Source organism: Natrix helvetica (genome assembly GCF_964273705.1).
Source record: "Natrix helvetica genome assembly, chromosome: 3".
Classification (NCBI taxonomy): domain Eukaryota; kingdom Metazoa; phylum Chordata; class Lepidosauria; order Squamata; family Natricidae; genus Natrix; species Natrix helvetica.
The window spans coordinates 63,698,840-63,713,072 of NC_138549.1; the positions used below are offsets into that span (position 1 = coordinate 63,698,840).

General features: G+C 38.9%; 1 protein-coding gene and 1 long non-coding RNA gene across 2 annotated transcripts in view; one reads left to right on the forward strand and one right to left on the reverse strand.

Moving 5' to 3' along the window:
• Positions 1 to 3,461, forward strand: part of LOC309390145 — a 42,770-nt gene extending 39,309 nt beyond the window's left edge. Inside the window, exons 2-3 of the long non-coding RNA XR_014175073.1 lie at positions 2,065 to 2,239; positions 3,033 to 3,461. This is a non-coding gene — a long non-coding RNA (uncharacterized lncRNA). The remainder of the gene's footprint in view (positions 1 to 2,064; positions 2,240 to 3,032) is intronic.
• Positions 1 to 14,233, reverse strand: part of TNR (tenascin R) — a gene marked incomplete at its 3' end in the record, with an annotated part of 475,297 nt that overhangs the window by 349,488 nt on the left and 111,576 nt on the right. The window lies entirely within an intron of this gene.

The window sequence follows — 14,233 nt, forward strand, 5'->3', positions numbered from 1 at the left end:
TTCATGATGAGAGTGGTGAGGCTCCGCCTCCCCTGCCTCCCCTGACTGCACGTCACTGGCCCCATACTGTATCAGGAAGAGATGCTCCAAGATTTTGTTAAGCTAATATAGTTAAATTAAACCAACATAATTTGTATTTTCGGGAATGTTGTTTGCACTTCAAATGGCTCATTTGTAGTTCAAAAGTGTATCAAAATCCACACAGCAAGACATGTTTTAAACATAAAAAGTGTACAAAAATTAGCATTCTAGAATGTAAGGCTTACAAAAATACGTTTGAAACACTAACAGTGAAGCACATTTTAATGAGCTTGCTGTAAATAGCAAGTTATTCTGTCCCATTTTTGCATCAATTGTATGGATTAACATGTACAAATGGAACATCTTAGAGAAACTGGACTACTCTATCCATCACTCCTGTAAGAGGGCAGTCTATAGATTCAGGGAACATGCAATTCTTGAAGCCTCACCTGAGCATGCTGTTACATAAGGGGATGAGAAGAAAATTATACGGGAGCATATTCTCAAAATAATCTTATCATATTTTAAAACATCCTTACTTTGTTCCTCCAGCCTTTTTCATTCATGAATGATGTGGCCCTTTCCTTTTCATAGTCTTCAGCCCCATCTAATGTTCATGGACTTGACTCTTCCTATTGTAAGACAAGAATGGACTGCCAAACTTGACTATTTTAATGCTTCTTATTTTCACACAAATCAGCAGAAAACTAACTATTTATGAAGAATAATTTTAGCATAGCTTTCCCAGTTGTGCAGCCTTTCTACTTGGAAGAAACCGCATGCTGGAAAAATAAAGATTGAGACACTTACCCTAAATGATTTTGATTCTGCAATCAGTAGATAAGTAAGTAGACATACCCTCCCCCCAATAAATTTAATCATATTTCTGCAGTTTTGACCAGAGACATTGAGCTAATGAAAAGCCTGACAAGTCCTCTAGATAAACCATTCAGAGTGTGGTAAGTGAGAAAGTGTGAAAAGGAGAAGTTGCACATGGAAATAAAGGCAGACTATAGACTTCAGGAAGACACCTACGAACAGCCATTCATGTGAATACCTAGCAAGGAGTTTTACGTGCAAAAAGGCATTCATGCATTCTCATATGTTCTGAATCAAAACATGGCAGAGGTGGAAGTACTTAAATATGTAAATATTTTCTGGACCTACGTTCTTAAAATTTCTGACTTTTCTGCTTCTGGAAGAAAGAACAATCCTGAAGAATTCAGTTCAGTTCTGAAATATATTGCCTTAACACAATGATGGAAAAACCATGATAATGCTTTTTGTGATGATTGAAATCTGGAGCTGACAGTGAAAAAATATGTACGCCACCTTTCCCATTCTTCTCTTTACAGCAAGGAATTTTCCTTACATGGAGAGTTTGCACAGAAATGTATCAGTTTCCAGTTTTGTTTCATTTGGGTACTCATTACTCTCTGTGTATGTGCGTGCGTGTGCTTCATTACTGTAATGAAGCTTTGAGAATGTTCAGATTCATATATGATTTGATTTCAATAAGATCCAGCTCAAGCTTGAATTTCCCATGAATCTGCCTAAACTAATGAGTCCAATAAAATTCAGTGCCTGGCGGAGCCCTATGCATCCTCAGGTTTAGGACCACCATATATGGGGTTATCCAGTGGCAGCAAGAGATATGCTAGGACTTTGTTGCCGTTTTATGTTCTTCCAGAATTTATATCCCAGATATGGTATCCCTAATTAAAGAATGAGAATCATTGTTGCACTTAATACATATCTGTTTATCCCCATGCAGTTATACACTTTAGCACTAAGATATGCACAAAAATGGGAGAGCTGGTGTTTATTAAATCAATAAAGTGGTTGTGTTTTCCAAGTTTTATTCTATATAATACATAGGAGAATAAGATCTTAATTTTGTCTCCTCACACCATCAGCATGTGGGAAAGGCTTCTATAAAACTTTTTTTTTTAATTGAACCCCTAACAACCTTTTTCTCCAATTAAATAGACTCTACGGAACTCTGTTTAACTTTTTGGATTTGCTTATGTTTTACTACTGCAGCACTGGCATCTTTGTCTCAGCCATTCCAAAATACTCAACTCTCTCAGGCGGAACTGAAAAAAGGAAAAAGAAAAAAAAAGATCAACATCATTCTGCAGGAAAAGCCATTTTGTATCTACTGAATGTTCTAGATGTCTCCAGAGCCAACAAGAACAATGACCTGGCCATCCTGAAAGTGAGGATTATTCTTCCAACATATGAGTACATTGTATATCAGAGCGAAAGAAGGATGTGTTTGATAAGGCAGCCCTGAATTATCCAGGCGTCTTTAGACTCAGTTATGGCATTACCTTCCAGTTCCAGTGGTTTAAAGACTGCATAGTGGCTTCCACAGGTTAATTAACCTTCAGCAGGTTAATTATGCAAGTAAAAATTATGCAGAGAAAGTGCATTAACTAAGACAGTGAGCTGATGTAATCACAGTCCAGAGTTACTCTATGAGGGACATGGGAGATTGTAAATATGACTGATAAATAAATAAAGTTATGATGAATACATATTTCTTATGCTGGCCCTTTAATTCTGTGGCTCTCCAAGGACAAAATATCTCCTTCCAAAGCATATCTTTGGGGACCTGGATGTCCAAGAACTCAGAGAAACCTTCTTCTGCGTGGGGCTTTAGCAAGAAATCCAGGCCAGGGTGGGGAAGACAATACAAGGGTGCCTACCTAGAAATTTATACTATGTATGAAATTTACACTATGTGTTATGATCTTAAAGAGAATGCTTATAAAATTGTTGTTGGCACATGACATCAGAGAAATTATCTAGCAATTATTATTATCAGATAACAGTGCTTTAAATGTATTTTGGAAATGTATTTTGGAAATGTGAACAATGTGAAGGGACATGCTAACATGCTTAGTGGACATGTAAGCAGATTTTTAAAAATCGATTCAAAAGCATACATTGATATAAGAGAAGTGTAAAAATGAATATTCAATTGAAACTAGAACTTTTCCTTTTAGGATTGATGGATACACAGTTTAGAGAAGAGCCACGGAAGATTATTTCAATATTCTATTACTGCAAATTTATTATATGCACAAAAATGAAAAGATTCAGCTCCACCCACTATGGAGGAATGGTTGGTAAAATGGACAAATTTTGCTGAGATGGATAAACTGTCTTCTTTGAACAGGGGGGAAAAACAATATCAATATTTATTAGTGACTAGAAACCCCTTTGGCTATTTGCATAAAAATAACAAAAAATCACTTGTGATTTATGGTTTTGATGATTAGATGTGATAAAGTGATTTATGGTTTTGATGATTAGATATGATAAATTATAGAAAGAAGAGAGTCAGGATATAACTTTAGAGAGTTAAAATATAATTGTACTTATATTATACCGATAGGAAGGCAATGTAGAATAGATAACTACAAAAGCTAAACATGTATGCCAATACAGAAAGCTGTAAAACTTGTTATATTATGTTATATTATTATTTTGGTCTTGTTTTTTCTGTATTTGTTGTTTTTTTGTTTTTAAAGGTAAAAATGTTTAATAAAAACTATTTTAAAATATATAATTGTACTTAATTGTACTTGTCTATATTTTTCTATTTTTTATTGAAGTCTGTTACCTCTTTCTTTTTGTTCTGATTTAGTTTGTTGTAATTTTTATTGTTTTTAAAACTTTAAATAAAAATGTATTTTAAAAAATGTAAAGGAGAGGAAGTTATGGGGGAGGGGGGCATTTTCCATCTCAGTCAGATCCTGCACAGTTAATGCTTCTGCTGCAAACCTCTAGTGTAAATTAATAAAAATGTGGCCCTAATTACCTGTCCTTTGGTTTCTGTTGTAGCTGCAATTATGTAATTGATTCTGATCGCACTCTGTGCGAGAGAGGGGGGAGGGGTAGCCAAGAAAATGCACAGTTGCTTTCCCGTGATTAGTAAGATTGGCTCAGATCCCACCTGAATAGATGGAGCAGTCTACTATTACATAACTACTGCTCAGATGTTTTTCTGGCCAGTGAACTGCTATTTCCCTCTCAGGAAGGTGCACAGAAACCAGGGAGACAAATTAGATCTCTCGTTAAACAATGAAAATGTCAATAATGTCCTGTTAGTTAAACATTTAGACTATGTATCTGTCTTTCTCTGTGCTTCTATGGTACCTTATAGGACAACTGTCTATACTAATTATGTTGCTGAAGTTGCACCTCCTTTTCCTGCCTTCCCTTCCCCTGGACTATTTTTCTATATTTTATTTCTATAGCCTGTAAATTGTTCCTTCAATACTAGTTGAACAGATAGGAAAAAAAGACAAGCCAATAAGAAAATGGACTTACTTCTGAGTAAGTATGGATAAACTAAGAACCTTATTGAATGTCCCTAAACTCTTACTCACTTGAGCACTTAGTCTTTACATATCACCTACAGAGAATAAAAGTGAAAACAAAAAGAATTTTAAAAGGATGAATTCACATAAAAACAGTATCTTAATTTCTATGCATAGATGGAAATGCATATTTTTCTTTGCTGCAACACACAAAAAAAGACAGTTTGGGGTCGTTCTTCCTACTGTTGTTGTCAAGAGATATACATAAGGGCAATTCCCAAACTCCAGGCCTTGAAAGGAAATCCAATGCAGTTGGTAGGACTTGGGTTAATTTTCAACAGCAGACTCAAGTGACTATATTCATGCTCTTCATTTCCGATTTTGGGATCCTGCATCCCTCATCCTTCCCCATCCCAGCATCTTCCAATATAGCTGACAAGTAACAATATAGCTGACAATAGCTGGGAACAACTGCTAGGAAAAAATAAGTGAATGTAATGCTGGGAAAGTAATGGCAGTGAAGCATACTAAAATCTACACCAAATATTAATTTGTCCTTAAAGCCTAAGTTTGCCTAATAGCAAGGGTCACACAGGCTACAGATCTCATTGGAGCTCTGTAGCCACGTTGCCTAGCAACTAAGAGGGACCTAGGAAATCTGCTTTTGGCAATAAGCTCTTCTGCTGAAAAAGTTGGCTTTCTGTAAGGTGCTTCTATATTGCTTTTATTCACAGAGCCTAGCTGACAACATATCCTGGCTGCAGGGCTGAAGTATTTGAGTACTGACTGTCCAGCTGAGGCAATCAGGCAGAACAGTGAGGGAAGAGAGAGATGGGGGAGGAGAAGTGTCTCCTTTGGGTCAGTTGCTGGCAGCAGAAGACTCACTTCAGCTCTTTCCTTCCCTCCAGTTTCTCTCATCTATGGTCAAAGTGACCATTCCCCAAGAATGGAGAACTGCCACCAATGTATATCATTGTTTCTCCCATCTATTTCTTCTGAGACCAGTGAGGGACGTAGAGCTATTCTGCAGATCACTCTGACATCTCTGATGCTTTACCATAGAAGGAAGTTGACAGGAATTGTCTTTAGCTGCTGATATCCGTGTCAGCATTTTCCTCAACTCAATATTCACTGCAGCACCTAATACATTGGTGAGGGGTAGGCAGCTTTATCTTGGGATCTGGTAGCTTGGAGACATTTCCCCTTTGCCTTGCTTTCTCTGTTGGTTCTCCACTCCCACATAAGCCTTCAGTTGGGTAGAAGGACTGGTGGATCAGGAGCCCCCTCTACTTTTGCCAGCCTTCCATATCCTGGCAGCTACAAGAACTCATACAAGTAGGCTTGATCTGTTCTGCTGGAGGTCTATGGAGCTTCTCAATCATCCAGGTCATGGTTGTCCCAAAGATGCTTTTCAAAAGGCAACTAGATTTTCTTGTTTTTTCCCCCCTTGAAAATGTTCTGTTCTCATCCAAAAGTACTTTACTTGAAAACCAAATCTCAGTTTAATTTTTTTTCTTATTTACTTCTAAACAAAGGAATGTTTGGCAATTCATTAGATTCGGACTATATATCCTTCTACAAATATATAATTGTTACATCATTTCTCTTTGATTTCTCCCTTTAAGTTTGTAATTGTTCGGTCCCTTTTGTCCTTAGTTTTTCTGTCTTCCTCTTCCCTTCTTCCTTGCCTGCTCTTTCCACCCTATGATGCATTCTAGTGTTTTAATCTTCTCCTATTCCAGTTTTTCCCATTCTGTTTAGACTGCTAAATACTTAATTGGATCAGAAATGTTTTCCCAATAAACATATATTTTATTGATTGCACTAAAGGAAATCATTAAGAGCAGAGATATGTTTGGGGATCAAGAAGATTTGGAAATGTACCCCCCCCCCCAATCAGTTCCCTTGAGTGCAGTCTAGATGTGCAATGGAAATAATTCAGATCATAGTGCAATTACACCCTTTTGCAGACAAAATGCTTGTGACTAATAGAAAAGCAAACACATTATTTAATAGAAGTGAATCAATTGATACAAGCTATTTATTCTCTAGTGTCTCATCACTAGGGACAGGCTGTCCTTATTCTACAATGACATTTGTCTAGAAGAAGGATGTATATAGATGTCCAGGAGTGTCTTGCAGCTAGATACTGTTTTCTGGAATGGCAGGGTGAGGAACTTCTAAATGAGAATAGAACTAATGAATGACATTATGAATGAGAAAGGTTCATTCTCAGATTAGTTATATCAGGAATAAATCAGATGGCTTTAGGCAAGTCACAGTTCCAGTCTTAGACCCTGCCCCTATCTACAATATGGATGAGATCATACTTGAAACTTGGAAAGACGTTGGAAAAATGCATGGAAAAATATCTATATCTATATCTATATCTATATCTATATCTATATCTATATCTATCTATCATCTATCTATCTATCTATCTATCTATCTATCTATCTATCTATCTATCTATCTATCTATCTATCTATCGTATCTATCCAGCTATCATCTATCTCCCATAATACGCATGAGCTGTAAAAAATATATATCCAGAAAATGGCTAGATATGCAGAAAGTCTTACCAGCCTTCTTGTGGTCATCTGGAGCTTGGTAGCCCAGATACAATATAACTGGTCTTTATCTTCAGCTTTATCAGCTCTACTGGCTTAGATATCTTATGTACAGCTAACTGCATCAATTCTAAAATCTTTGCAATATCATATTTCTTGGGATTATTGCCAACTCATTTGTTTCTCATTTGAGCAATTTTCCTCTTTGCATTTTTCTGTACATGCATGTAATCCAAAAATCTTTAACTGTATATTCCAGCGATGGTGAACCTTTTTTAGCTCAGGTGCCATAAGTGGGGGAGCGCAGGGGGGTCGTGTGTGAGTGTGCCACACCCATAATGCAATGCGTGACCCCCCCAGTGTGCATGCGCACACTACAAGCGCTCCCCCCATTTGTACATCCTTTTTTCGCCCTCCCCAGACTCCAGAGGCTTTATAGGAGCCTGTGGAAGGCGAAAACAGCCCCCCCACCCCCACCCCCGGATGCCCTCCGGGGGCTTCGGGGACCTTCAGGAGGCTTCCCTGAAGCCTTTGAAGCAGTCAAAACGACCCTCCGAACAAACCGGAAGTGACTTCCTGTTTGCTCAGAGGGTCATTTTGAGCGCTCTGAAGGCTTCAGGGACTGCCGGAGGCTTCCCTGGGTTTAAAAAAGGGTGAATTCAGCTGGCCAGCGCCTCGCGTGCCCTGACAAATAGCTCCGCATGCCACCTGTGGCACGTGTGCCATAGGTTCGCCATCACTGGTACATTCAATAGCTGTACCTTTTGATAAACAGTGTCAGTGCCATTTTATTGTTGTGTATTCCAGAAATATTAAAATGTTATATGCTAAAAAAAAGGAGAAAAGCATTAAAAATATACAAAATGTAATGCAAATATATGCAAAAAGGTGAAATGTGCTGTATTTTTATTGATCTAGTTTGAGAACAGAGAATATGTATCATTTAAATTATGCTTTTGAGAATTGGTTTGGTGTAGTGATTAAGGCATAAGGTTAGAAACCAGGATACTGAGAGTTCTAGCCCTGCTTTAGGCATGAAGCCAGCTGAGTGACCTTGAGCCAATCTCTCTATCATCTCCGGCTCCTGCTTCAAAACATTATGAATCCCAACCCTACAATGCTGGCTACTATAATTATAGTGAACATTCGCACAAGAAATGTGAGAAAAAGATGGCAAATGTTCATAATTTATATGTTCATAATTAAAATTCTCTTTCTGAAACAATAAGAAAGCATATACTTTGTTTACAGTGACATGAGTTTATATGTTGTATGTGCCTAGGAAGAAAAGGATTCTGTGGGCCACAAAGAACCTTGACAAATAATAATTTTGAAAAGCCCTAATAAAAATCTTCTACAGATCTTCTTAACCTTTTTATTTTACAGTTTTTTTTTCTTTCCTCTCCCATAGTTTAGGAAGTAGATCAGTCATGAAAATATCCTAGCACTGAGTAATCACATGCATAAATGGAATCAAATCCTTACTTGAATCTTAACAGAAATATTGTTTTCAATGGGACATACATTTAGTTTGTATTTCCATTCTTAAATTCCAAGTAAGCATGGGTAAGAGTTGCCAATGGCTAAGTCACCAATATGTTTTCCTTTACAAAAACAAATCAAATAGACATGATAGCAGTGTTCCAATATCTCAGGGGTTGCCACAAAGAAGAGGGACTATTCTCCAAGGCACCTGAGGGTAGAACAAGAAGCAATGGGTGGAAACTAATCAAGGAGAGAAGCAACTTAGAACTGAGGAGAAACTTCCTGACAGTTAGAACAATTAATCAGTGGAACAGCTTGCCTCCAGAAGTTGTGAATGCCCCGACACTAGAAGTCTTTAAGAAGATGTTGGATAGCCATTTGTCTGAAACGGTATAGGGTTTCCTGCCTAGGCAGGGGGTTGGACTAGAAGGCCTCCAAGGTCCCTACCAACTCTACTATTGTATTATTGTATAGTATTATTGTATTATTGTAAATAGAAATAGATAGAATATTTATAGATAGTACAGATAATCCTCGACTTAAAACCTTTCCTTTAGGACTGTTCAAAGTTACAAGAACATTGAAAAAATTAACTTATGACTATTTTTTTCCACTGACAACTGATGCAGTGTCCCCGTCACATGATCAAAATTCAGATGCTTGGCAACTGGTTCATATTTATGACGGTTGCAATGACCTGGGATCATGTGATCACCTTCTGTGACCTTCTGACAAGCAAAGTCAATGGGGAAGCTAGATTCACCTAACAACTATATTCCTAACTTAACAACTGTACAAGAAAGGTCATAAAATGGGGCAAAATTCACTTAGCAATTGTTTCACAACAAAAATGTGGGACTCAATTATGGTAGTAAGTTGATGACTACCTATATATGTACCAGAAACTGAAGCACAATGAATCTAACATATTTTCAATTACAATGTATCATTTTGCAGGAACAATTGTTTTCTACAAAAAATGGAAATCATTTCTACAAATGTGGCTTTAAAATTAAAATGGAGATGGCCTTATCAGATAATAAGGAACTTTTATGACACTTAGACAATTACAGCCTGTTTGCTATGGCCTAATAAATAAAATATGTTTTTCTATAATTATAGTTACACTTGGTCACAATTAATCCTTAATATCCTATTTATTTTTGTCATTGCAAATGAGGTCAAGGACTGGATTGTCGATCACTTGTCAGGTTAAATCAGTAATTTTTCTTGGAGTCATGGTTGACAAATCAATGAAAAGGTCAAAGCAATGTGTGGCAGCTATAAAAAGGCAGTGCCATTGGGATGACTATGGAAAGTATTAGAAATAATGCTATCAGTCCTGTGATGCCCTCATACACATTTTAAAATGAGGCCACAATACAGTTGCCCTGTGCAGCTGCTCAAAAGTGAATTAAAAAGGATAATTGATTGGGCCCAATTACTTTGCTTTAAAAAGAAGTCCAAAGACATTTCTACTGGGAAACATGACATAAGCATATATGGTCTATATATGGTCTATATATATGGTCAGCTGGTCTAACCTCATGCTAGAACTGCATCATTCTATGGCTATTGGATCTTGCTGAAATAATCTGCAAGACAGTAGATAGCAGCAAAGACTTAATCAAAGGACTACATTAACAGAGGATCCAGACCAAGCTAAACAAATGCTTTTTTCATAGAATTTATAACGAATATATAAACTTCACATGATGTGGCAATGATCAATTACAGTGGACGATTGTAAAAATAAATCAAGCAAACAAGCAAAGGAGACTATTTTGTCAATGACTGTAAACAATGGGGACTCTCCATAGGGAAAGGCTCTGCATGAAAGTGCTGGGTGACCACAGTGGAAAAGGGTACATACCTTTCAGACTGGCTAGTAGACCACTAGAGACATTGTGGAAAGACTAGGCTAGGCTTGGGGAACTCTTGGTCTAATTCAGCAGGATTCTTTCTCATCTTCTGTTTTCTGATTGAATATAATGGATTGAAGATGCTTTGCTATATTAAACAGCAGGTTTTGTACCTAATCTGTCCTCTGTGCCTCTGAACACCTTGGTTTTTTTTCTTCTACCTTACTGAAAATATATTTGATTACTCTGCACGGGGTGGGACATTATCAACACAAACCAGCTGAGCACATTAAATTCCTTTTATACCAGTAAGAGAGCAATTCATCGTAATAACACCTTCCCACTGAAATGAATAGGGATTAATGCGCTTAATGTTGGTTCGATGTATCTTAGAAAATTGAGTTTGTGTTGCCCCTGAGCTCCATCTGTGTTACCTCCTTCTAGACAGAGAGGCAAAAAGGATGTCTTCTGCCTTTTCTGTTGTCAGAGACCACCGTCTTTTCCTAAAAAGGAGCCCAAACCAGAAATACCTGCCTTACCTCTGAAGCTTCCAATTTTTAGCTATTTGAAAAATGAAATCCTATTACAACTAAATGACTAATTCAGACCTGGCTCGCAAAGCATTCTGAATCTTGTCAGGATTGGCTGATGTAGTTGGAATGTCCTGAGAGGCATGCGCTATGCATACCCAAGGACTCAAATTAATGTGCCCTCCCCACATGTCAATGTCAGACAATCATGCATTGTGAGGGAATCCTGCTCCCTCCTTTAGTCTGTTAATGCACTCAGAATGAGGGAGCAAATGCATTTCTATAGAAAGTGATTTAGCTGCAAATCCTCAATCAATGAAGAGAACTTTAAAAGCTTAAGCTTTTTCAGCTTTGCCTACAAATGAGATTGTCCTGGTTTGGGGTAGGGAGGAGGTACTTTCATTCAAAGAATCCCAGAGTAACCAGCCTCCTCTTGCAATTTGCTGCGGAAATTCCCCACAAATCTTTGGGCTGGGCTACCCATCTTCTTTTTATACCTGGGTAGAACTAATGCTGCAACTTGGAACCTTTGATCAAGTGTGTATCTATACATCTGTCATGGCTGCCTCTCGCCTATCAAACCTCATGAGCTGACAACCTGACATTAGCATGGGGGAGGGGAGAGGGCAAGACTGAAATGTAAGGAAGAAGGGGGGGGATGGAAACCCAGCTGAGCCTTGTGAGAAGCTAGAGCCAGCCAAGGTCAATTAATGATATGCAGAGCTGGGAACTGAGCACCTGTTTCCTAAACAATATACAAGCACCTGATTGGACATTTGCAGATAACCGGGAGATGGCCGGTGGGAGGGGGAAGAGGAAACTTTCCTTTGTGTTGTTTGCATGGGAAAACCAGAGATTCAGCTTATGCTACTCCTGTAACTATTTAAGCTTCAGTAAAGTATACTTTCAGCAAAACATATGGCCAGCGGTCTGCTAGATCACCGTGGGATGGTTGACAACATCATTCCTAGTATTGAAATCTGTCCATCTTGTTTCTGTCTCGTTTATATGGATTCATCTCTTGCACAAGGAGCAAAGTATAATTCCTGATTCACTTTGCTCACTGAAACGTGTTTCTCAGATTGTTTTATTTCTATTTCAACCTGCTCTGCTGAGTCTTGGCATTCAGCAGAAGTTTGAGATCAGTTTTGACTATTCTACTGGTCCAAACCTTATCCTGTTAGGTGCCACTGCAAACAAGAATGCATTCAAAATAATATTTTATCCACATTTCCCAATGCATTTCTAATTTTAAAAAGCATATCGAAGAAAAGTTTGTACAAAAATACATATATTCATTAAATAAGGTATGAAAATACATTATGTTTGAAGAAACCAAACAAAAATGTGTATCCTGGGCACAGTAATGCATACAATGTTCCTAGGATATTTTGTTTTAAAACTTTCAATGAATCAAATGTGACTTATTTGTAAATATATTTGCGAATTGAGAGAAAGCAGAAAAACTTATTCATCCATTGCCATGTTTCTTTATTTTCAAGGAATAAAGCTAAAGGCTCACTAAGATAGTTGGAATCTATCAACCAAAAATTACAGGTAGAGGAAACATAACTGGACCCCAAGTTCTGTTGTCATGGCAAGAAAGCTTCTTTTATGGCATTTACTGTTTAACCCTAACCTTCTCTTCTTGTTCCTCTGGAAGATGCCTCTGAACAAAGCAGATCTTGATATCTTAATTTTAAACAACTCCAGAGGTGACTCTCCTTTTGTTTTAACTTAGAGGGCACAAGTCAGGCTATCCCTGGATTTAATTTTCCTCTCAAACAGTTCCCCAGATCTCAAAGGAAAATATATACTGGCTGGAAGAAATCATCCTTGGCCTTTGAACAATTGCTACAAAGGCTTCCCTGAATGGTCCTGAATTATTATTAAGAATTTAAGCTCAGAACAAAACATAGGGAGCTAACCTGCTGTTTAGTTTTATTCTAAATGCAGCTATTTCTGAATTTCTATCTGCTTGATTCTTTTTTAAATAAGTTCTTTGAGAACTTAGGTAAAAAAAAGAACATCCTCTTTACCCTGTGAGTAACAAGTTACAAATCAGATTTGTTTGTTTGTTTTTCATTCATTCATTCTTCATATTTCTTAACTGTCCATCTCCCTTGTTTTTTTTTCTATATACATACATACATACATACATACATACATACAGGAGGAGGAGCTTCCGGTGATGGCGGTCGCCTCCTGAGCTCCGGAGAACACCGCGGAGCTCCCCGATGGGTTAGGACTGCTACCGGGCCTCATGTCATCGGAGGCCCGAGGGTCTGATAGCCCATCCACCCTGGTTTGTTTTGAGCCCGTTTCGGGCTGCCAGGGTGGTCGGGGGAGTCCGGAGTCTGGCGGAGAGCGCGGAGAGCGCGGAAATGGAAGGAAGGTTGTTTGGAGCGAGGAGAAGGCGGGGCTGTAATGGCGGCAACAGCGGCAACAGCAGCATGGAGCGGAGCGCAGCGTGGCGCGTGGTGGACTGCGGGTTGCGCCAGGGCGAACGGTGAAAGATACTGGCATGAATAGCACTGGGGAGGACAACAACAAAACAACAACAACAAAACAACAACAACAAAACAGGACAGATGGGTGTGAGGCTGGAGGCGCAAGATACGAGGATACGAGGTTTGCATTGCTGCTGGCGGCTAAAGATCTTGTTAATATAACCGGAAGAACCAAGACCGGGGAGGAGAACAAGACATGGCTAGGAGGTGGTGAGTTAGCCGGGAGAGATTAATTGGAGGCGGCTATGGCGGCGGGTGAGGGAAAGGAAGGTCGCCATTGCCTGGTCTTCTGCTGTTTCTTCCATCATACCCTGGCTGCTCCCAATGCCCCTATGCCCCCCCCAGGCCTTGTCAACGCCAGCAGGGGACACCAAACACTAACTATAAGTCTCTGTGGACCTCTAAGAAGGAACCATCCTGAACCAGTGCGAATAGTCTCCCACTTTTGGGTCATCCTGCCATGGAACACCTTGAACACCTTGAACAATCTCTCACCTTGTGGTCATCTTCGTCATTCTATGTAATTTTATGTAATTAAGGGTATTCGATCATTCCCACCCCCTTCTTCTGTATCTAAATATTTTAACATCCACTTCCTCCCTCGAAGACCCCGACTCATCAGCCATCAACTTTTATTAACTTTTATCAACTTTCTATCAACCTTTATTAGCATCCTGATTCCATTGGACTTTTAACAAACTATTTATTCGAGGTCAGACCTGCTCCGCCTGCGGGAGGCCCCTCTCTCGCAGGTATGGCCCTTGGCTCTCTCAAGGGCCTGCCTTGATGACGGGTTTGCGAACCCCGAGAGGTGGAAGAAACGGAGGCTGAGGGGCTTTTTATCCAGATGTTTTTTATTGCTATTAAGGGGTTCCAGGGAGGGGGGGGTGATAACCAGGCCGGGAGAGGCGCCAGTGCCAGTGC